This window comes from Falco peregrinus, chromosome 1, assembly GCF_023634155.1.
Source record: "Falco peregrinus isolate bFalPer1 chromosome 1, bFalPer1.pri, whole genome shotgun sequence".
Taxonomy (NCBI): Eukaryota; Metazoa; Chordata; class Aves; order Falconiformes; family Falconidae; genus Falco; species Falco peregrinus.
Genome location: NC_073721.1, coordinates 58,012,408 through 58,037,153, shown reverse-complemented (window position 1 = coordinate 58,037,153; position 24,746 = coordinate 58,012,408). Strand labels below are relative to the sequence as shown.

General features: G+C 44.4%; 1 pseudogene; it reads right to left on the bottom strand.

Annotated features, from left to right (window-relative positions):
• Positions 1 to 983: 983 nt before the first annotated feature.
• Positions 984 to 24,746, bottom strand: part of LOC101920222 (cytosolic phospholipase A2 epsilon-like) — a 40,747-nt pseudogene continuing 16,984 nt past the window's right edge.

Genomic DNA, 24,746 nt, shown 5'->3' with positions numbered 1-24,746 from the left:
CATCCCATCCCGTCCCGTATTGCGATGAGATCCAGCATGCATCAGCACGACTGCCGTTTTTGCTCTCATTTCCACGGGAGGCAAACCCCAGGCGTACAGCCCGCACAGGAGCTGTATAGGCTCCTGTAGCATGCACCACAGGTAAGTGTTCACCGACCTGAGGGGTAAACGGAAGGATTACGGTACTGTGCACCACCTAGGAGGAGACCCTCGACCTTGAGAGCAAAGGGATTTGTAAGGCTGCCATTTTTGGCCACACAGGATCCCTCGACAAAAGCTACTACAGCAGACCTGAGCAGCAGGGAAGCATGTAGGAAGCACGGGCTTGTAGATACAAGATGTCTAACAAATAAATAAATTGCATCAAATAAAAGTTAATTTAGAAAAAGAATAAAAAAAGACTCGGGATCCCATCTGTCAAAAACACAGAGGGCTTACTCGAAAGGACCAAAGCACCAGAAAGTTGAAAGCTAATGTTCCACTAACTTCAGGTGCAATACTCCACTCCAAGTTAAAAAATCGCATTTGGATGAATGATATTAGAATATACAATTTTAGAACTGCTTTGTCTGTGGGGTTTGTGTCTTTTCAGATGTAACAGACTTGACAGCTTTAAAGCGTTAAGCCTTTGGTATGTACCAACAACATTTAAGTGCAGCTTAATAGAATAAACTAGCATGAGTCAGTTCTTGTAGAGATGCATCTTAAATGTAATCCTAAACTCAAGGGGTCCCAGGATCCTGGGGCAGTTCACATCTAGGTCGGGAGCAGGTGTAATTTCTTCAGTAATTTTTCAGCAGCTATGAAATAAGTCTGCCTTTAATTGTCTTGCTAGTAGAGGAAGAAGCACTTAAGAGAAATGGATTAAAATGTATTTTCTGTGAAAAGTATTTATTTGCTGTAACTCTGACTCCAAAAGTGTTTTAATATATATAGTTTAATATTTATTTACATTCATATAAAGACTTCTTAGTTCACAAATGGGCTCCTTGATGTTGTTTTAAAGACAATGGATTTTGTTCTCTGCTGCATTTCTGGGCTGACAATCCTCTTTTTATAGCACAGGTAGAGCAGAAACACAGTCTCTGTAAACTTCCTCATGCTTCCTTGTCCACAGATTTTGGCCTTGGCCTGAAAGGTCACTTCTGCAAGCACGAGCAGAGCACAGCCTCACCTAGCCATGCTCCTGAGGTTGTCAACGAGGGAAACACATTAGTTCATTAAGGAAGAGCTCTGGGGTTTTGTGTTTATTCCCTTCACTGACAGACAGGCTTTAGCATTTTCTATGATGAAGTGCTACCTTTAGCATTCTTTGGCTTTTCTTCACTTCTTAATCAAATTCCTTTTTATTTTTTTCTTCATTAACAGGACTCATAGATATTTTATTTCATATTCCCTGGTGCTGGGCAGTCAGTCAAATGCTGGGTTCCCTCTCTATCAGACACATATACACCATCCCTGTCAGGTATTTTTTGCAGTGGTTGCTCTTTCTTATGCTGCTTTTTCCGCTCCACAGCAGTACACAAGGCCTGGAGGATCAAATCTTTATTGTTCTGGACATTGTAGTAACTTAGGTTCACCAGTTTGTCAAAGTCTTCCTCTGAATAACTCAGATTGTTAATGTAATATGGACCACAGGTATTGGCAACATCAACGTCACCCTCTGCCATCTCCGAGGGACTACGTTTCACACCTAAGGGACAAACAACGACAAACAATGACTTAGTTAACTTGCAAAAATCAGTGGGGCCTGGGTGTTTCTCAGGCACACACAGGTAGCAGATCACAACCCAAAATCTTCCCTCCACAGGTGTCCGACTGCTGCGGTATTTGGTTGGCAGCAGGGGGTGCAGCTAGTGGTGGTGGGACGAGTAAGGGGGTCCCGGGTACTCCTGGAAATATCAACACAAGCAGAGTAGCTCCTCTTTTTGAGCACAGCAGGGTGAGACTCCCTGCCTTCTCCCAGAGCCCCGGAGCAAGCTTCCGGCATGGTTGGTCTCCAGGTCCCGCTCAGCACTGACCCTTCCCCAGCCCCAGCCTCTGCCTTGCTGCTCTCTCCAGCCATCACAGCACCCTGCATTTCTAGCCAAGGTGCAAGGGAACAGGAGTCACTCTTTCTTTCCTCTCCTTCTCCCATAGCAGCAAGGACCTCATGGCAGCATGGTTTCTTTCTGGGCAAGGGGCCTGAAGCCACTGCCACTTTCTGTGCCTTCCAGCTTCAACTCTGCATCCTGTTATTTTCCTCACTACTGTCCTTTCATGCCTTCAGAGAACAGGCTCCTGAAAATCCATGTATTTCAGTGATTCCAGCTTCCCAAAAGTACACCTGCCTTCTCAGCAGCCTGAAGTATTCTTTCACCCAGCACCATCTGGCACTTGCTATAGCACAGTCTGCTACATCAAGTCTTGGTTCCTACTGGGAAGAATTATGCAAAAATACAGAAAACAGACCTAAACAACTAGATGCTATCATCTAAACCGAGAGACTTTGCAGAGTCATTATCTAGACATAGCCCAGAAGCAGATGGCCCACATATTTATGGTAATTTCCTTGAGCTACCTACTACTACAAAAAACTATGGGCTTTGTGTAACCTCAACAGTGAGAGTGAACCTGATATTCCCTGAATCACTAAGATTTGGCAGGGATACTGGAAGAACTTTTCATGCCCATTTCATCATCCCAGGATAATCAACACTTATATCACAGATCCAGGCAAAATACTTAGGCATATAGTTCCACAAGTGTCATCTCTGGAAATATTAGATCCATCCCATCTTATGATCTGAAGACAAATTCAATAAACTCATTTATTCTAATTCATTTCACAGCAGAAGCCAGATCCAAAGCTAGTACAGAACTTTATTTGCAGGCTATCACATGCAGGGGACCTCCATGGTAGGTTGTTGGTACAGGGTGAAAAAATATCTGACTCTTATCCTGGGAATCACAAACCTCAACACATTTATAGACACAGAAGGTGTAAAACACACCTCCTAACTTGCTTTTCTAGGATCTTCATAAGTCACCTGTGATTTTAAGTAATAGTTGATCTCAGCTTGGGCCTGGCCATCTGCTCTGGACAGTGGCACCGTGAGTGGCTCCGATTCAGCTGCCGTTTTAGACACACTGCCACTTACTGGCTTGGTGAAAATACACCTGTAGGCTAAACTCCATAGGTGCGACACGCACCCTCTGAGCTAAGGCTATGTTTTCCGTGATATACTCAGTCTACAGCAGGCAAACTCGCCTTCCTGAACTCTGCAAAGCAAGCACTCTGCCTGCACTTGGGAGAGCGTAAGCCGCCCGCTTGGCCGTATGGGTTTTTGCTCGGCTCTGCACTGACAAGACACAGCGTATAGGCAGGCTCAACTTGCATCTACCTGTCCGTATGTAGAATAAACAGGTTCTTGGAAGGGAAGAGGTCAATTCATTTGGTTAGATTCTGCAGATTCCTAGACTCCAGTATATGCCTTTGGCTGATAAAAGAAACCTGAGGAACCCGCCCCTTGGCCAGAAAGCTGAAGATGTGGAGATCCGCTGCTCTGTGCTGGCCTATATGTCTATGTCATGGTTTAAACCCAGCCAGCAACTCTGCCCCACGCAGCCGCTCACCCGCTCCCCACCCCCACAGCAGGATGCAGAAGAGAATCAGAAAAGTGGGAAAACTCACAGGTTGAGATAGTTTAATGGGACAGAATAAGAAGAAAATAATAACGATGGTGATAACAACAATAAAAAGAAGAATTAGAATATACAAAACAAGCGATGCACAACGCAATTGCTCACCACTTGCTGACCGATGCCCAGCCAGCTCCCAAGCAGCAGCCCCTGGCCAGCTTTCCCCCCAGTTCATATGCTGAGCACGGTGTCATATGATATGGGATATCCCTCCGGCCAGTTGGGGTGGGCTGTCCCGCTAGTGTCCCCTCCCAGCTCCCTGTGCCCCCAGCCTGCTCACTGGCAGGGCACGAGAAGCTGAAAAGCCCCTGACAGTATAAATGCTACTTAGCAATAACTAAACCATCAATATGTCACCAACATTATTCTCATACTACACCCAAAACGCAGCACTTTACCAGCTACTAGGAAGAAAATTAACTTTATCTGAGCTGAAACCAGGACAGCCTGACATGGCTCATGCATATTTTTTCCTTCCCTATCCTCCCCCCACAGACCCCTTGACTTTTTAACAGCTGGCATGAGGTAAAGAGAGCAGTAACAAGCCAGAAACGGTAGATAATACTGCCAGGGGTAGAAACACCGGTTAACACAGGCAGGAAATATAACGATCCTTCCTCATCACAGATTAGAAAGCATCAGAGACAAGAGAGTTTTTCTATCAGCCTTCAGTGAGACCATCACATCGGCAAGAGGGTGCTACCACAGGGTGCAATCACCCCCCCCAGTCACAGACACTTGCACCACCTGTACCAAAGCAGGGGAGCAGGCACCGGGAAAAGTCACCGTCTCTTACTGACAGGACCGCATGCATTTGGGGAATCTTCTGTAGCAACGTTGATCTAACAACACTGATCAAAAGATTCTGGTTTTACTCCAATGGTCTCTCCAAGTCTGATAGATGCACTCCTCTGGCTTTGCAGACAGAGTGACAAGGAACTGGTACCACTCAAGTGAAGCAGTCAGAGACTCGCAGACTGGTTGGGGTGGGAAGGGGTCTCTGGAGACCATCCAGTCCAACCCCTGCTGAAGCAGGCTCTCCTAGAGCAGTCTGAGCCTCACACAGAGAATCCCTTCTACTTGGTCATGGAATAGTCTGACCACTGCAGAAGTAACCCAGTTTGCATGTGTCAGTTTTGCTCATTTACTGTCCAGGCTCTAAATTCCCTTTGCTGAACAAGCTGATGGATGAGCTGCTAAGGAAAAACCACCCGTCCATGCGATTGAACTAAAGTGCATGCTGTACAATTTACATCTGGGCCAGGGCATGGTACTGAAGCACTATAAATTAAGATGATCTCTGCCTGTCATTGACAAAGGGAAGACACCCATTCCCAGCCTCCCAGGACTTTCTGCAGCATCCATCCCGCTGCTGTGGAGGTCAGGTCTCAGCAGTGAGGTAGCAACCCTCCCAAAAACCTGCATGGGCCAAGTTCTTCCACATCAGCTCAGGCGACACTTCACCTGTGAGCACCCAACAAGGGCCCCTTCTTTCTGTGTTCAGTCTCAGCTGGCAGCTACCAGCTGAACCGGTTGGGCAGCACAGGCTTGCCTCAAGTGTATGTAACACGTAGGTATCATGCAGATCTTCATATACATCATCTACATATCTGGTAACACCCCTTTTTGGATTCCCTGATAATTTATGTTGACATGTAGCATCTGCACATCACCTGATGTACACCTGATCTTAGATAATTGAGTTAGACATGACAGCCCAGATTCTGGAAATTATTGAGGGGGAGAGGGGAGGCCAACTCCCTCACAGAGCAGTACAGAAGAGCGGTACAAAAGCTAATTCTTAGTTCCTATTCTAATTCTTTCTCCTCTTCTCATTTCTCTAATTCTTTCTACAAAAGGAACTGCAGAAACCAACCTTTCTGTTATCTGATCTGTGGTAAGATCTGGAATAGACTGGTGTGTGTACCTGCGTAAATACTCTTAGACTATTTGAATCCTGTTCAAAACCCCAGTCGGATACCTCAAACGTGCAATGAACTAAATCCAGAATATCTACAAAGCAAAAGTACCATAGATTTTTTTATGACTCGCTTTAAAAAAAAAAAAAGGAAAAGAATGCAATTGGGACAATAGTTTCTGCATTTGTTCTGTTGTTAAACTTAATGTACCATATACCAGCCTAGCACTTTTGGTTTTCAGTATACTGTGGCGCTTTGAAGTGATTGAAAAATAAGTGTTCTCACAGCATGAGTTAGGAATTTTATCATCTGGAGAAGTAACTGAGATTTTTGGCACCAACAGAGGTAGTATTGTGGTGTGGGATATGGTACCAGGACTTAAAATTCTATCTGTTTTGAAGTGACTGGTAATGTTGCTTTTGAAACACTTTTTAAAGTTCAAAGTAGGACTCACTGAAGTGAATAGAAACTGTCAGCATGGCTCAGTGCTATATTTTCATCACTTCGCTAGTTCACACTTTTGTTTTCAAGGTTATCTGCCTAGCTGTAAGCCTGGAAATTATTTTAAACTATGAAATCCTCAGATTCCCCAGAGCATTCTCTAACAGGAAAGAATGACAAGTATGAGAGGAAATATCCCTGCTAATTTCTGCCACTGCAGATAAACAGAATATATGTTTCATCAGTAAACTCTACAATCTACCTATGAAAAGACAATAAAATAAAATAAAAAAAATCTGAAGAGGGGCATATATGCCAAAGGCTGACTCAGCTGCTGCTCTGCTGTCTGGGAAAAATGACATATTCTAAGCTTCTTGATATGGTTCAGATCTAAGCAAAAAAGAGTCTGAATGTGTTTACAGCATGATCTGAAGAACAGATATTGCACAGTGTAAAGGAGAAAGAGGGTGGCTGCTGCCTCTGTTACATGATGGGTAACTGTAAACTTACCAGGCGCTTTGTAGTCCCTGAAGGTGTCATTTACTAGAGGGAAAAATACCACAATAGGTGTTTCTGGGCTCTCCTTGTCACCGACAATATAGCACTCCTTCAAGTGTGGGGTTTCCTGATCATCTGGCACCTTCCTAGGGAAAGGGATTCCCTGTTTTGCAAAGTATTTAGAGGCTTCCTTCAGGGGCTGGTTGCCACAACAAGAAAACAAAAGAAAAGAAAACATTAGAACGTAAATACCAGAAGCACTTCGCATTTGACCAAATTTAGAAGGAATGTTTTTGGGGTAAGGACCCACTTTGACAGATTATGGCACATATCCAGCTTAGGCCAGAATGTATATAGAACCAAGATGGGGAGGGCCAGAGTTGAGTGGGATGGATCTGGGTCCACATGCCTGTCTGAAAATCCACATCCCACATTTGGATATTAAAAATGCTGTCTTTAGACAACTTTTCATTCCTAAGGATTTTAAAATTCCTAAATACAAACTGTTCTTGCATTAATTTGCATATCTGGTCTTCTGCATAAAACTCTCCTATTGTTACAGTTATATTGTCCTGAACGTACATTTTCCCATGCATAAGAATAGCTATGATTGCACCGAGAAGTCTTGGACAATTTTTAAATGCATTTAGCTTCATTCACTCTGTATCTGCCTGCCTTCAAAACAGCTAAAACACATAAACCCATAAAAACAGGCAGACTCAGTCTACTACATTCTTACTTCCTGATAGCACTTGTACTGTTCAATAAAGATACATGACCCTGTTAAACTGTTAGTTCATTTACACTTCCCAGACACTGGGCAAAAAAGTTTCTATGAGTAGAGGATCAGTCACTCTGGGAACTCAGAGATGAAGCAGAGAACTCAAAGACGCGTGCATGCACAAGGCTCACCCCTGTCTGGGAACCTGAACTGTAGTTGAAATGCAAAATGACATCCACTTTCCTTTCTGGTCTCAGAAGGGGTGGGTAACTGGTGGCAAAGGCAAATGCAGTATCAATCAGGATGAGGTAGTCTGTTGCTACTGTCAGGCGGCTGGGCTGAGAGTCAAGCTCACAGTCTAGAAAAGAAGTATTATTTTTTTTTCAGAGGAAGTGCTCAATGCAAGAGAGGTGCTGAGCACAGTCAGTTGTTAACAGAAAGAGAATTCAGCTTTTCCTGATTCTTAAGCCTACCTATATAGCTGATGGCTGCAGTTCAGCCATTTCTCCGTTCCTCGTCTAGCTTCCTCTTTTTGTTATTTACTCCATAATTTATTTGGTTTTCCTCTAATTAAGAGGGACTAACTTGAGGCTCAGGAGAATAGAGTTAATCCCCTTCCCTGGTTTTGTGTGTGACTGATCAGGTCTGGGTTTTTTGGCTTTTTTCTTTTAACATAGAAAAAATTAAAATGGCACCTCACTCTCTCAACATGCTAAAGACTAAAGATCTTTTCTGCCTCGCACGCAACGAGAACAAGCACGTAGCTAAGGTACCCGGAAGAGGTGGTACCAGGCTGAACACAAGTTCCCAAACTGGGTAACAGGGAATACTGTTACAAAGGTTATATCTTACCTACAAGTAAAGAGGTAACATGAAACCAGGCTCCCTGCCACATCCTTGAGTACTGGCTGGGAAAGAGACAGTGCCGGTGGCACCAACGCCACCACGCACAAGTGTGCCGGCTGACTGGCACAGCAGCAGACACACCCGGGCCAGCTAGTCAGGGTTTCTCATCTACTGGATGCTAGACTTCATGAAATTTTAAAGAACTTATTTTTGAAGCCTCTCGGCTACCTAATTTCAGCTTTCAGTGACAAACAGTTTCAAATATTATGAGAGAATGGGAGCAGAACAAAAAGGCAGTCAGCTCGATAATCACCTAAGCATTGTTTCTTTTTCACAAGAATGGTTTGAAAAAGAACTAAAAGCAGGGTGCTATTACCATACCTTTCCATTTGGAAAACTCGCTCTCTAGGTAGTTGTTGTTCATCTGGAGGCCCTTCAGAAAGTTGTGGATTTCTGAAGCTGCTGGACGTAACATGGCAACATCTCGGAAAACGTCTGAGAAGCTGTCAGGGGGGCAAACCACTCGAGTATCCAGCTCATTTGGCCTTGGACGGAACAGGGTTTCATCATCTGCAGAAGAAAGAAAAACTGTTCTTATATGTGGTTTCATTGTTGATGTCAATCTGTACAATCATAATTTGTTTTAACACCTGGCAAAACTTGGATTTCTTTCTCTTTATTTCCAGGAGCTCCACAAATCTCACAATTTTTCAGCTAAGCTTTGAAAAATCCATTTCTTATTCTCACTCCGCAATGGTAAAGGCCTTGTTTGTACTGTGAAAGAGTCCATCTCACCTCCTATAAACATCTTTGCTTTTCTATGATTTTACCTACTACAAGATCCTGCACTTAACCAGTCTTCCTTTGTTATCTGTGTTAGTTTCTCAGCCACACACATAAAAAGACACACAAACGCAATCTCTCAGCCACACAAACCTAATTAATGTCACTCCCTAACAAACGCAAGCTCCTTGTTTTAGCAATCAGAAACTACCTCCTGCAAGTGCAAGATAAAATAAATCACTCTTTTGCTAAATTTCTCTTCCTTCTCATCTTTTTTCTCTGTAGTGCGTCCGTCATGTGCATTTCTCCTTGAAATTCCACCCTGCAGATCTTTCTTAATTTATTGGCATGTTTTGCAGACCTCTTCTTTATGACTCCTTTGGAACGGCTTCCTATAGTAGTGAAGTTTGGATCCATGCTTTGTAAACTCCAGAGATGCAAGGATGGTGTTTGCTCTTGCTTCTGTGAAGCCTCATGCCATGTTCCAATTTCCAAGAGAGGAACTGAAGGCTGTGGATTGCTAGGGGAGGTTTCCAGCCTCTCCCACTCTGCAGGGATATTTTTCTCCAGTTTTACTCTTGTGCTCTGAAAATGGCTCATATGAGGGACACTCTCTTTTTTTTCCTGTGACAAATCCCATGGATTTTTTTATCCCACAACTGAAACGACTGCTATACTGTGATACACAGCAAAAACGTCCTCCTGGTTTCCACATGGATTACAGAAAACCCTAAAGAGGAAATTCCACAATAGCTTTGAAAAATTCAGGGGGTGGGGGTCAGCGGCTGCAAAGAAAATAATAATAAAAAAAAAATGTAATGGCATAAGAATAACCCACCTATGTCAGTAATTTTGTCTCGGGTCCATTTGTGCCAGAAGTCTTCTGAATGAACAGATATATACCAGGCATCCATAAGATTCAAGGAAAATACACTGCTCCAGATCCCTGCAGCATAGGAAATATTTGACATAAAGTAAACTGGTAAAGGCATGGAAGCGTTTTCATTCACAATGACCTTTAGCACCTTCTGCATTCTCTAGCAAACCTTATTCATTACATTATCTTAGTGCACAAATACAAGGGACTGTCTTTATAAATCAGTGTATGAATCCATCATATATATAACGAATCTAATTTATTGGCATATATTAGGAGGGCCAGTAGTATTTTCAATATATCTCTCAACACGTTCATTTTTCTTATGTGGCACATAACATTTTGCCAAGTTCACCTTAACATTTTCCTCTTGTCCTCAGCATTTGTTATTCCCCAAATCCCCGGCCTTTGTAATTCTAAAGGGCTTATTTATTTCTAACACAATCCTGTTACAGGTATGCAGTTATCATGCAGGACTGTCAACCACAAAACATTCAAGATTCATACACTAAGATCCCTTAGAATGGGGGAGCTGACTTAAAAGTTTTGAAAACAGAAAGTGTAAATGTAGGACTCTTCATTTGCCTTTTGATTTTTTTTTAGGGTTTAGGGCATATCTGGGTTGCATTTTCAAGCTCTTCCCCTACCAGATATTGCAAAGTTGATGGCTGTCCAGATCATCACAGGTCCACAGGCTCTGAGGCTGACAGCACACCACTGCTGGCATGATAGGTGTGCAGCTGTGCCCTCCTGAGCCCCCCCTGCACAACCAGCCTGGAGGAAGGGAGTGAGGGACGAGGCTGCAGCCCCCAGCCCAGACGGCTGGGCCATGCGGGAAGGAGCGGCAGGACCTGGGGTCAGCCCTGCGCTGCTCGGGGGCTGGCGTGCAAAGGCACCCGCCGACACCTTTCGGGTAGCTGTGTCCCTGGAGTGAGGGGACGCTGGGTCACCAGCAGGGATGGGGCAGAACGGTCCCAGCATTGCTCTAGAGGAGGCAGGAGGAGGGTACCAGGGGGTATAGGCAGGGGGCTGGTGACCTTTCTGACCACAGGAGGGGAGCCCTGGGTACCTTGTTTGACACTGCAGCCAGGGACAGAAAGATTCTGATTTGCTTCTTTACACCTCACCACTAGCTGTAGTGACATCTCCACACAAGCAAGAAGTCCTGACTTCTCAAACACCCCCAGAAACTTCCTTTATGCAGTTGGTGGGAAGCAGGAAGAACAATGAGGCAAGAGATCACTTTCACAGCAGGAAAAAGATTTCCGTACTGCTTTTACTGTTCATACACAAGAGGGGAGAAAAGTAGATATCATGACCCATTTGCACTCCGAAATGGAAGTGTTATCCTGGAGGATTAGTCAGGGTTAGGAACATTGTAGATAAAAGGCTGTATTTTAGAGACCCAGGTTGCAGAAGAGACTGATGATTTAACTTAGCGGCAACATTACACAACTTTTGTTGCTGACAAAAACACAGAAGTATTTCAAAGGCCTCATGTCAGTAAGTATAACCATATATGAAATCAAATAAATCTGTTCTCCTGAATAAAATTGCAGAGAAAATTAAAAATCCTGCAGGTAGTGACCTGTTATCAGTCCTAATATTTTACCATGTACTGCTCTAAGATAAAAAACAGACTAACAGTTTTGTTGCACAAGAGGGGTTTGCACAGGAGCAGATTATATTCTATTACATTACAGTGCAGTCGCCTGGAGCAAATCACCTTCCAAAAAGCAGATTCTGGATTCTGGGATCTTCTTCATCAGGCGACCCATGAAGAACTCACTGCCAAAATCTTCTGCGCGAATGAAGGCGCCGTATTTCGGGAATCCTACCTCATAAGGGGTGAATTCCACCCATTCTGAAGGAAAAAGCACAAGACAGACTGGTGATGGCAGCAGAGGCACAAATTAGTTGAGTGAAACCTGTGACATTGGCTGGTTTCTAACTAACATACTTTGCAAGCAGGTACCTTTTCACTGTACCTTTCACAGTGGTGAACGTGAAGAGTGAATTGCCCTCTTATATCTAAATTTCTCTACAAGCTTTAGATTTCTGAAGCTTTCTACAGAAATGCATACCAGGGAATTTCATAGTAACATCCTCCATCATCCTGCTTCTGATCCTGAATAAGCCGAATACACTAAGGCCCTCAAAAATTTAAGTATTTTAATTTCTGATCTGAGGTGGATTAGCCTTTTAGAGTAGCTGCGCATTGAATTGGTTTCTTTACTTAATTCTAAATTGACCCCTATTGGGATTAAATGTTATGTGCAACTCTGGAGTGTTATTACCTCTAAAATCCTGGTCGCTGATTTTATCCTTCACATTGAGAGAGAGGTAGATGGGCAGGGGATTCTGACCTTGATTTAATGCCTGCTGCTGATCTGTGAGCTTATGGCAGTCCTCCTGTTTTGAAGAAGGACAGTAGCTGAGGACAGACAGATGACACAGAGAGCCTCCCGCTTCATCTAAGCCTGGGCTCTGACAATGCATAATGCAGCATAATGCAGCCAACAAACACCATGAACGACACTGCTGAGGCACATGCTTTAGGCATCTACCTGAAAAACAAACAAGCAAACAAGCAAAAAAACCCTTTTCTGTAAGGGTGGTCAAACACTGGCATATGCTGCCGACAGAAGTTGTGAAGTCTTCACCTGTGCCGATACTCAAAGCCCATGGCTCAGGGCAGCCAGCTCTAACTGATCCTGCCTGAGCAGGGCTGTTAGTCAAGATGACCTCCAGAGGTCCTTTCCAGTCTCTAGCATTTTTTTATTTACTCTTTCCCTCACCACTATATTCACTAAATATTCAAATCTGAAGAGAAAGGCGCTGCTATCATACCTTTTCATGTAACATGGTTTCAATTATGAGTCCCCATAGATCCGTGAAACATATCTGATGTCCTTCCCGTTCCCTCTGGCACAACTCTTTCAAATAGTATTTCAGACAATCGGGGGCAAAACAAGTAAATAACTTATTTTTGAGCACATGCTTTCGGGCATCATTGAGTGTTTCCTTAAGATCCTTTTGGGACCAATCAGGATCTCCATACAAGTTTGACATGGTCCTAAAAAACCAAAACAAACCACAACAACAAAACCATAAAGAAACGTGAGTTCTGAGACAGAGCTTCGGGAAGTTACAGAGGTTTGCGTATCATGCCTTGATTTATGTGAAAAGTCATGTGTTTGTGGTACCATCCACATATTTAATCAGGACTGAGTTAATTCTAAATGTGGGCAAATACCCAGTGAAGGAAATAATAAAAAAACTACAGCAGAAAAAGAAAGCCCTTTCTTGATAGTGAAGATGATATCACTCTTCAGATCACTTCTTGTACATCACACATAGAAAATTCCTATGAAGATTTTGCTTATTTTGATCTTACCATGTTGTACCGGATAAACCAGTGATATATGAGACACAGTCCAAGACATTAATTTCCTGCACGCTGAGAAGGTGGGCGTACATGGCTGTCAGAGCTCTGGTTCCACCACCTGTTGTCATGATTGCCACCACAGGTACCTGTTCAAACCCAAAATACATGTGTTTAGTGACATGGTCTGAGAAGGGTCAGACACATGCTTGATTAGAAAAGAGAAAGTTACAGCACTGATAAAGTAACAAAGATGCTGCATGGCACCAGTCTGCAAGGAGAAGAAAAATCTGAATTAATATTGTGGTGTAGAAGAAGCAAGAAATGCTTCATGTTCCTCTGTCAAGCAGCTGAGCATTAGGACATGAAATCCATCATCTCACACGTCACGTTTTCAGTGCTCTATTGCAAAACCAGTAACACAGACCAGCAATGTTACCTCCTGCCATCCAAACTGGAATTTTGTGAGGTGCAACAGACCAGAAAACATAGGTGCTGTCTCACAGTTTCCATTTGAGTAGTAGTAACCCCTCTGTTAAATGAAGTTAGCCAAAGTCAATTTCTACTATTGCATAGTTGTTTCGCAGGCCATGCTAGAGGTATCGTGACATGGGTTTCAGAGCACAGACTAGTTCAGATCCCCTGAGACCAGAGCGGGTGACACCATCCCTTTTACAGTTGCTGGAGGGAGGGAGAAGCCACACTCGCACACCCTACCCTGCGCATAAGTACAACACTGGGCGTGCAAGTGAGGCGCAATTTATTTCTTCCTGTGATGACACAGAAATCCAGGGTCTGGTAGTCTTGCAGGAAGGATTAATCCTTAAATGTGAGTTGGCTCCATTGACTGTAAAGACGGCTAGCTACCACGCACTGAGGTGAGTTCGTGTGCAAATCACCAGGAGACTGTAGGGAGACTGTTCTGCAGGGAAGTACGGGTGCCGCTGCCCCTGAGGGGATGGGTGTGAGGGCCCCCCACCTCAGCCCCACCGCCAAAGCAGAGACAAGACAGCCGCAGCTCGCGCGTGAAACTCCACGCTGCTTCCCGGAAACCAGGAATTGAACAGAAATGCCACATTTTGACGGTCAACTGCAGGGAAAACAGAGAATAATTACGCCTCGGATACCTCGTCATCCTGCAAGCCCTCCTCCAGCTGCAGAATGTCCTTCAGAGCCGCCGCAACCACCTTCTTCCTCTTGTGAATGAAGTCCCGCTCCTGGGCGCACAGGTCGAACCCCAGGCGTACATCGAGGTCATCCTGGCTGGAACAGAGGGTCAGGTATCTCGCATCATGCTTATAGCCTAATTCAGCATTTTAATTGCTTCTACTTCATGAACAGACGTGCCTTCACCATCACTATGTAAAGCAAAGCAGGAAGAGATGAAATGTTTTAGTTTGTTCCTGGAGAACAACAGAACATCTTCCTTTGGACTGACAGGGTTTCTTTTTATTCATTTTTTTTTTCCTCCTTGCCAAAGGTGCTTGCAGTAACATACAGCTACAAGCAACAGAACTTCCCCCGTTCAGACAGAGGTGAGGGCCTGCAGTGGGCAGGCAGGGCTGTGAAGCGGCCCCCGAAAGGCTGCCCAGACTGCCGCCCTACCTGCCAGCTGCAGCCCTAAGCTGTGGCCTTCCGCCTTGCGATGCTTTTTGTGTGCGTGGGTAGGCACAGTCCCTTATGGATATCTATAAGCACTACAGCTGCAGTTTCAAAGCTGCTATGAATTCTTTCTCAGCTGCGGTCAGGAAGAAGTTTTTAAATGACAGCTATAAACTGTATGCATGTCTCATAGTGTATTTACTGAAAATAAACCGCACAACAGAAGATGCACCTGCTTTTCTAAGGGAAGAGGACTTCTCTTACAGTATGTTACGTAGTATAACAAATTAATCTTACAAATTTTACCAAAGCTTTAACCATATCTCAAAATACACGATATATTTCCTTGGTTTGGAAATAAGAAATCACTCAATCGAGTTAAGTTGCATTTATCTCTTTGAGTAGACATTAAAAAATAAATGCAAATACATTTATTATTTCAATTTTTTATATCCTAGCGTGGCCAGGCACTCTGACTTTGATCTTTTAGGTTTTTTCCTCTCACTTTGGGAAACAGAAAGGTTTCTTTCATTTAATTTTGAAATGCTCCTTTTATTGAAAATCTGCATTTGGCAATAATTTGTAGAGGTATCAAAGAGTGTCTACAGTGGCCCTTAGTACATAATTTTGATTGCCATGAGATATCAATAGAAAAGTGGGTTTTCTTAAAGCATTGTATAGACCCATTACATAAACTCACAGCTGCTGAAAATCTCTGTGATGTGTACTAAGTCTGTTTTATTTTAGAGTCTGAAGCGAGGATGAGCCAGCATTCAGGATGCAGGCAGCAGCAAAGGGATTGGAACTTGACTGACACCTACCCAAACTCGAAGAACTGAGGGAAAAACACAGAAGGAAGACAAATAAGGCATCTTACCATTTTTTCACCTTAAAGTGCAAATCAAATTTTCTGTGCTGAAAATTAAAGAGGTAAAATTATGAATATTTATACTTCGTTTAAAACGGTTCTTTTCCCCCCACTCAGAATGAGACATGGCTCTTTCTGGTCATCATTACATCCACAAAGCTCTGAATCTCTGGAAACTGAGGCTGGGACATAGACTCTCCTCTCAGTGCTTCATTACTACTCAGAGACGTGCGCTGATTTAATGAACTAAGGCTTTGGTATTATCCCCTAGAGTCTGCACCTTCTCCCTGCCATAAGGCTTGCGTAGCTTGTGTCAGCACCACTTAGCCACACAAATAAATAATAGAAGAGCTGCGGTCCCACACCTCACTCCCCTGGCAGGGGCCACCACTAAACAGGGGCCTTGACACCGCAGTTCCTTGGACAGCGGCCCGAGGCAGCAGGGGAAGCCAGAGAGGCTGACTGTAAGCGTGCCATGCTGCTTCTCCTGCAGCAGCGTGCCAGGCTGCAGCCTCATCCCTCTGTCCCGGCAGCACCTGGTGGCCTCCAGCCTGGCTAAGGGCATGGGCAATAGAAGGAGCAGAAGCAATGGCTTAGAGATTTTTCTTTTTCCTCCTTCTCCCCCAGATGTCCCATTTTATTTTGCTCCAAATAATTTGCTTCATTACGCACCGCCCTAGATGCAAGGGAAGTTAGGAAACAAGTGGCTGCGTACAAAGAGAAGTGATCTTCCTTTCCCGCTTCTCGAGAACCAGCAACAATTTTTAAAAGCTTGCAAAGGGTTTCCCACAGCCAGTGGACACTCACCTCACTGACCGCTTCCCCCTCAGAGGGGAGTGACTTCAGAGGGAGAGTCAGGGGGACGCTGCACCTCCTCCTCGCTCCGCATGGCACACAAGCACACTGAAAAGGAGCATGGAGTGCTTTTTGGTTAAGACAGAAATATTCTCCTCTGGCTACCTACTCCCACATAAAGGTCAGGTCATAGAACTGCCTGTGTTGTCTACCGTGTCCTGGGACAACATACAAGGGTGGGAAGCCTCCTCTTCTTTGTGAGTGCGATATCCAGGGAGGGCTGCTTGTATTTGGCGTAATGGAAGAAGGTGGGATCTGGGAGAGGGGAGTGGGAGGCACAGCCCACTGAAATTCTCTGGGTTTCTTCAAAGGATCCTTTCACTGTAAATGTTAGCTCATTCCCTAAAACAATGAGATAAAATGCACACAAAAAGTTACTTCTCATTGCAAAAAGGAGAGAAAGAGGGGACCAAAAGCAGCAAAAGGTAGCTTTGAGCAAACCCCTTTTCCTCTTCCTTTGTATTTGGAAAGCCATCTTCTGAAAGTGACCCAAGACCCAAACATTATGGGCAGTTGCATCTTTGTAATGGGCTGAGCAAGCAGCAGGATGGGAATGTGACGTGAATGGGACTGAACTGCAGATGGCCACATTTGCATCATGGTTGCATCGTGACACAATGAATGTAACCAGGTACTTTACATTGTAAATTGTCCTCGTCCCAGGCCAAATAATGAGCAAGAGAAGTTCTCAGTCCCCTGAAGATCTGACTCTGCAGCAGATGACCCTGTTTATTTATATAAAGGGATCAGCCAATCCTGCCAGCGTGTTACACACACTCCGAGATTGCCTACCACATCCAGTCCCTCAGGGGATGTGGGCAGAGGAACTTCTAGATTCTGGATCTTGATCAGAGACAGACGGGAGCCAGCTGCTGACTGGCTGACCCCTGCAACAAATGAGGTGTTTCTGAGCATGTGCAGGAGTTGAACCATCAGAGATCCTGAGGAGAATTAAGGCTATCGTGCCCAAGGCAGCAAGCCTCTTTGAGCTTTAGCAGAACTACAGCAGAGGTTTTCAGGATCTCAGCCTGGGGTTTAGACACCTTCTGCACAAGCGTCTGATGTTGCTTCTAGTCCAACATGAAGTCAGAACCCTGAACCTACACCTGCTGCAGTACTGGTGGTGTTCCCTACTGCAAATTTTTCACAGATTGCCTTAGATGTGGTCAGTTAAAGCCTTAATATTTGGATGATGCAATTTCTAGGCATTCTTAGGGAGAGTAAAATTACTAATATTCTATGAAAGAATGAATAAGCTTACCTGAAAAATGCTTCTTTTTCATCCTGCTATCCAAATGAACTTCCAAGCAGGCTACTTCACGACACTGGAATAGACATGATGGGGACAAAGAATTGGATTAGTCCCCCAGCCATCTCACCACCAGTGCTGGCAGATACTGGAAGGGTCACTGTAGGAAGGGTCACTGCTTGAACGTGGGGGCTAACTGCATTGCAGCCTTCTGTCAGACCCCGTGAAAATGAGCATTAACTTCATCGTCACGTGGGAAGATGGTGCTGTGTTAAATACCTTCATAGTCTGAAGGCTCCCCTAAGATCATGCCAGCCTCCTCAGAGATAAAGCTCCTATGAGAAGGAGTATCACTAAAGAACAAAGATTTGCAATGTTTCCCTCACTGCCATCACGGTCAGCTAAAGTAAGAAATGACGTGGGAAAGACCACAAGAGAACAAAGCAAATAATATTTTACCACTATTGCCCCATTTGTGATGATGGTTTCAGGAGGGCCCCGGCTAGAAAACAAAAACAAATAATATGTACTTTATAAACAATATAATCTCAATACTGTCCTGAACAGGACACGTTTTTTCCTCTCTCTCTCTCTTTTTTTTTTAATTTTATTTGCTTCTTCATATTGTTTGTAGAAGTGTGCTCTCTTTTCATGAGATGCCAGATAAGTACCTAGCAGAAATGATTCAATTGCAATAAAGGCACCTAGAAAGTGCCTGTAATGGCCTTGATAGCACAGGTATGTTGCAGATAGGGGAGCAACATTCTCTTCAGCCATCAGCTGCCCAGAGAACACTCTCCAGAAAATCTACAGACTTACTGTGGTGGGATTTACCAGCCCCAGAAAACCAACTCTGAACTAAGTAAAATATAAACTGTAAGAGAAATTCACATAATTAAAAATTCTTAACTCATCTTCCACGTCATAGCATTTTCCTTTCTTACAATGATTTGCTGTGCACACATAAAGTTTGGAAAAGGGGTGAATCTGGCTTTTAAGGTGATACAGGGTGTACAGAAGGTTTCCCTGCACTGATACTCCCATAATAATGGGCCTTTACTCACATGCTCTCCAACAGAAACTCAACTTCCAGCTCCTCCCTCCTCTGAAAACAAAAGAAGAAGAAGAAAAAAGCAGCCTGAATTAGCATGTGCAGAGGTTTGCGAAGTGACCTTGATTTTTTCGACTACAGTTTCCTTTATGCTTTAATAGGTAACAATATTCTGTTTCATACTTGCTATGGTCAGCATTAGAAGACAGAGGCAGCTTTTTCTTCCCAAGGAAAAGGCAATCTCAGCTATACTAGCAGAACAAAAGGTGTTTGGTGCTTACAAGTCTCCCTGGTAAACCTTTATTTTTCACACTCTCTTCCCTGCCAGCTTCCATGTACTGAACACAATATGCTAAGAGTTAGTGTTTAGAAAAATATTGTAGAAACAGAGAATTTTCCTGTCCTTGTATTGGTTTTCTTTTTATATTCTTTGTGAGGATTAGATAAATACTGTCATTTTCTGACAGATTATTAGAAGTGCAAAGCTCCCCTAAAACTGCATCTGCTCTGGTGCTTGAGAATTTGGCTGTGATCTGTGCCAGAGGACACCAACAGGAGTTTGAAACACTGTCTATTTTGTCACTGGTGTGCAATTTACAAGATTTTAATAAATTTGCTGGTCCTGGTGGTAAAAGACAGAAGAGACAGCATGCCTCTTTAATCTGAGGGGAGAGAATGGATGTCAAGGTGTATCAAATGTCTGAACGAGCTCTTACCTGTGGATCTAGTAGGAATGCCGTAAACACTCTTTCCCCAAGGGGGATTTTAGCTACATCAAAAAGCACAATTGCATGGTCATCGTCACGAATGATGTCGTCATCAGAAACAGTAATTTCCAGAATATTCTGGGAAAAGAAATGAAAAATGTTCAATCTGTTAGCATGTACTCAGACATATGACATTCTGCAGCTCTTCCAGGTTCAGCGCCTACTTTACAGAGAGAGAATAGAAAAGTATCGATGACGAAGTGTCACAAGGAAGAGCAAGAAAACAAGTGTAATCTGCTTTCTAAGAAACAACTTCTGGTATTGTCAATTAGGGCTGAACCGAGATTTCTCTTGGGTCGCCTTTTATGCTTTTAAGTAGCTCTCACCAAAAATGCAGTCTTTCAGGAAGGACTATGTATAGCCAGAAGTCCTATGTTGCCCCTTATCAACAGGGGCAACAGAGATCACTTTGTACCAATAGCCACCTTTCTACGTCCTCGGGTTTTCCACTTTCAGCCACCTGTTCATAGGTATTTGAGTAGAGTGTAATTATCAGCAGCAAAGTGAGTAAAGCTGTTAATCATACTAGAATTCAGCAGCTTCCTGGCACCAGTATGCCATTATTTCATGTCCTCTCAGGGAAAGAGATGTTTTTCTGTTATAGTGCTGCTTTGTGTTTTCATTTCACAGTTTCTCTGTGTTGTCAGCCTGTCATTGGTCCCATCAGCCTTCTCCAACGAGGCCAGACTCACAGGACCAATGTATAAATAATAACTACCTGTTAGGAGAGAAGTGGATTCCAGAAAAAGCCAAAATTGTTTTCCCCTAGCTTGTTAGGGGAGTTTTAAGTAAACTCAGAAGGTCACCTGAAGACATGACATTATGTTTGGGACTAAAGTAAAAGAATCTACATAGGGATGAGATGCAGAAAGGAGTTTTTGGTTTGTGTACCTTGACTTGCCTCTGTATCCGGAAGTAGAATGTCTCATTCCACATGGGATTGCTGCAGTTTTTGATTGTTTTGGTGTGGTATTTTTCATCTGAAGCAGTCGGCAGCCAGAGGCTCACGTAGCAATCAGACTGGCTTACTATAGAAACACAGGTAGAAAATATCTGGCAGTGGAAGCACGACATGAGAAGAGAAGGCACTGAAATGCTCTGAAGCTTGAACATGGATGAGAGGTTGCCAGTTCTTTCTGATATACATCAGGCAAACCAGGAAGATGGGGATCACACAGCTGGATAAAATTAATTTGTTTTTCATCACAACAACACTTTTCATAAGCAGTGTATTCCAATAACTATGCACAATCCTACACATTTCAAAAGCCCCCACAGTCCTAGCCAGCGGACAGAACAATACCAGGAATCTTGTGCTGCTCCTTACCAGCGCTGTTTTGGCCCTCCGCAGATTTGGCAGGAGGGGAAACTGTGACCAACACAGCAGAGAATGATTCTCAGACCTGAGGGGGATGGGGCGTAAACTGTCTCTGTGGCAATTTAGCTTTGTGAGAAATCTCGAAAGAATCAGATTCAAGTTTGATTCAGATAACAAATGTACAGCACACCTGGTTGTTATTAACCCTTCATGACAGAAAAATATCATGGTTACCTAGAGCATCCTGTCCTCAGGTGGGGTAGGAAGGGAGAAGCCTGCCAGCAGTACTGCTGCTTCTCCAGGAGGCCAGTATGTAAGTGGAGCCTTTTCCTGGCATTTCCTGGTGCCTGAAAGACCTGAAAGCTATTTTCTACTCCACATCTCTCCCCAGCATAACTGAAGCAGCAGAAAGGGCTTGGATCTTGCCTGTGAAGGGAGTGAGCCTGCACTCACTGTAAGGGATTGTCCCCTGCAGATCATGGACGAAGCAACCACCAAATAGATTCTCAGGCCTTGGGCAGAAGCTCTTCCAGGGCAGCTGGAAGGGCTGATTTATCCTGCTCTGTCAACACAGGCTCCAGTGAGAGCAGAGAAGGGGAGCAGTCTGGTCCCGTGGCAGTCGATAGAGAGAACGACCATGTCTGCAGAGACAGACGATTGCCAGCACAGCACGGGCCTTGAGCCTGGTCACCCAGGTTAAAAGAGAGTTTGCCCTCCTGTCTTTGCTCAGGATATCAGATATATTGCTTTGGGACATTCTGCCTAAATATAAGGTGTTGCCTGAAATGCAGAGGCCCTGCAACTGGGATATCCCTGGCGGATAATGCCTGTCAGGCTGGGACATTCCCAGGTAACCCTTCATGCTGAACCTGAAGGAATTTCTTGACGCTGCTGGGTGTCTTCCCTCGTCAAGGATGTACACTGCCTTTCTGCCTTTGCAATTACCACCACAAACAACACTTCTGCCTCTCAGATTTTTACATAACTGAAGCAACAGAACAATACGTCGACTTTGGCAATTACCAGTGCAATATTCAATTTGCAGCATACTGGAGGGCTGCAGTCACCAGTCTGTCTGACAGGCAAAACGCCTGCCCTGGAGGTGCCGGCAGCCTGCAGGGCTGTGCCCTGATAAATGGTATCGCTGGCTCTGATCTGCAGTTTCTCAAGAGCAGGTAGGAATCTTGTGCCAAAGCCAAGAACCAAACGTGGCTTCTGGCTGTCTAGACCATCCCTCCTCCCATTAACGCACTTATCACTGCTGATCTCAGGTCCTCCAAAAATACAAGTCCAGTGTCCCCAAAATCACCAGAGTGGCTGAGATGGGACGTACTTCAGAAATGTTAAACTGATCCCAGACTTAATTTCTCTCCTTTTTGGTTTCTGGCCATTGTAGGGTGCAGGAAGGACATATTTCTGTATTTTTACTGTAGTTGCAAAAGTCAGTTCTTTTCTTTCCCTTTCTTCTTCTTAATGAAAACCAAAATGCTCTACCCATTTTTAAATTCCAGCTTTCAACCACACCGTGTATTAAACATGACTCATGATAGAAGTGAGAAAGGTGGCAGCGCTAAAACTCCAAGCCAAGCACAAATGAAAAGCTGCAGCATTTATGGACACCTTGTGTTACTGTTTCATCCGAATGTACTGATTTGCTGGGGTGTTTTCTTCAACAAAACGTTTCCATCGGGTTACTTTGGATTTTTTTTTCCCCATATGCATGTTGCTTTCATAAATATTTACAGCTTATTAGGTTACTTTGGATTTTTTTTTTCCCCATATACATGTTGCTTTCATAAATATTTACAGCTTATTAGCTGTTGACAATTCCTTGTCAAACTAACAAAGTACAGGCTACACAAAGGCTACACTAGACAGTGAGGTGGATTAGAAGCTGGCTGAGCTGCCAGGCTCGAAGGATCATGTTGAGCAGCACCGAGCCCAGCTGCAGGCCAGGCACTAGTGATGCACCCCAGGGGCTGATACTGGGGCCAACACTGTCTAACATGGTTATGACCACTGCGGGCGATAGGACAGAGCGCACCTTCTGCAAGTCTGCAGGTGGTACAAAATGGGGAGGAGTGGCTGGCACACCAGGTAGCTGAGCTGCCCTTCAGAGGGACCCAGACAGGCTGGAGAACTGGGCCAACATGAGCATCATTCCATCCAGCAAGGGCAATGCAAAGCCCTGCGCGTGAGGAGGAATGACCCCACGCGCCAGGCTAAGGGCTGAGCAGCTGGAAAGCAGCTCTGCAGAGAAGGACCTGTGTGTTTCGGTGGACACCAGGCTGAACACAAACCGGCAACGTGCCCTTGGGCAAGCATGGCCAGCAGCCTGCTGGCTGCCTTAGGAGTGTTGCCAGCCGGTGGAGAGTGATCCCTCTCTTCTACTCAGCACTGGCAAGGCCATGCTTCTGGGTTCCCCAGTACAAGAGAGCTAATGGTGTGCTGGAGTGAGTCTAGCAAATGTCCCCAGAGAAGGGGGCGGGGGGATGTGGGGAGGAATTGAAGCATCTGCCATATAGGGAGAAGCTGAGAGCACTGGGACTCTTCAGCCCAGAGCAGAGAAGGCTCACGGGGAATCTTACCAATGTCTGTAAATAGCTGATCAGGCCCAGGGGAGAAGGAAGTAAAGAAGTCAGGGTCAGACCCTTGTCAGTGGTGCCCAGCCAAAGGCAAGAGGCAATGGACACAAACCAAAATACAGGAAATGCCATTTAAATGTAAGAAAAAACTTTCTTACTTCAGTGCCTTTGTTGCAACTTCATTCCCTGATGCCATAATGTCACCCCACGTAGATACTGAAACCTCTGAACTCACAGTCTCTTTGGAAGTCAGCACTGAGTGACCCTAATATCCTTTCCCAATTTTTAAGTTCTACTGATTCAATTACGTGTGTGCTGGTGGGACTGTTTCTCATCTCTATCTTCAAGCTAATGATGGGCTAAAAATTCAGGACTGAACCGAGAAGTTCAGAGCTGCAGCCAGCTGTTTGCTGCTCTGCAAGAGTACCATTCTGTGACACATTCCTGAAATGAACAGTCACATGCTCAAATCATTCATTTCCATCACAAATAAGAAGAAAATTACAGTACTGAAAACCAAAGCATATAAGAAAAACTAGTCTTGTACGTACAACGAATGTAAACTATAAAACCTCATCTGTCCTGTTACTGCATTTCATAACACTGAAAAGAAGAAATCATCTTCTCCTAGGGAATTCCTCTCTACCTGTGCAGACAGGTTCCCCTTGGATCCTAGTTTACTACAGTTCACCTGCAAGGAGGAGGAGAGCTGCTCCCGTTTCTCAATCACCAGACATGATCTCCAGGGATGTTTTCCCTCACCAGCACAGTACGATGCAAAAAATATTAAGAAGTTCCCTCCAACTGCTGATGTCTGAGAGCTGATTTGAATTGGACCTCTACAAGCATCCAGATACAACACTCCATCTGTAAGCCTAGTATTACTCTCTGTAGCTTGCTTGTGGAAATAACAAAAGCTCATGGATCTACCATGCTTAATCAATGATGCCCTTCACCAGGAACAGACAGGGTCCCCGTGTGAATGAGCCCTCCACCCTGTTTCAGTCAGGCGGCAAAGTGGGATTTGCTTCCTGGAGCACAGGTTCAACGGGTGCAGTACCTGCTGCACTCACAGAGCGAAGCTTTCGCACCCTGGGTCACTGCTGCCTCCTGCACCACTGGCACTGCTCACATTCCTGGGGCAGGGCCATGGCCAGCACCTGCGCTAGGGCTGTTCTCCCTAATTTGCTTACATTTATTTTCTGTAGCAAAAATAACCCCTGATGTCTCCAGAGAGCCACTCTGATTTGCAAAGGCTCCAGGTGTATCACCTAGAACCGACTCATTTCTCTGAATGGAT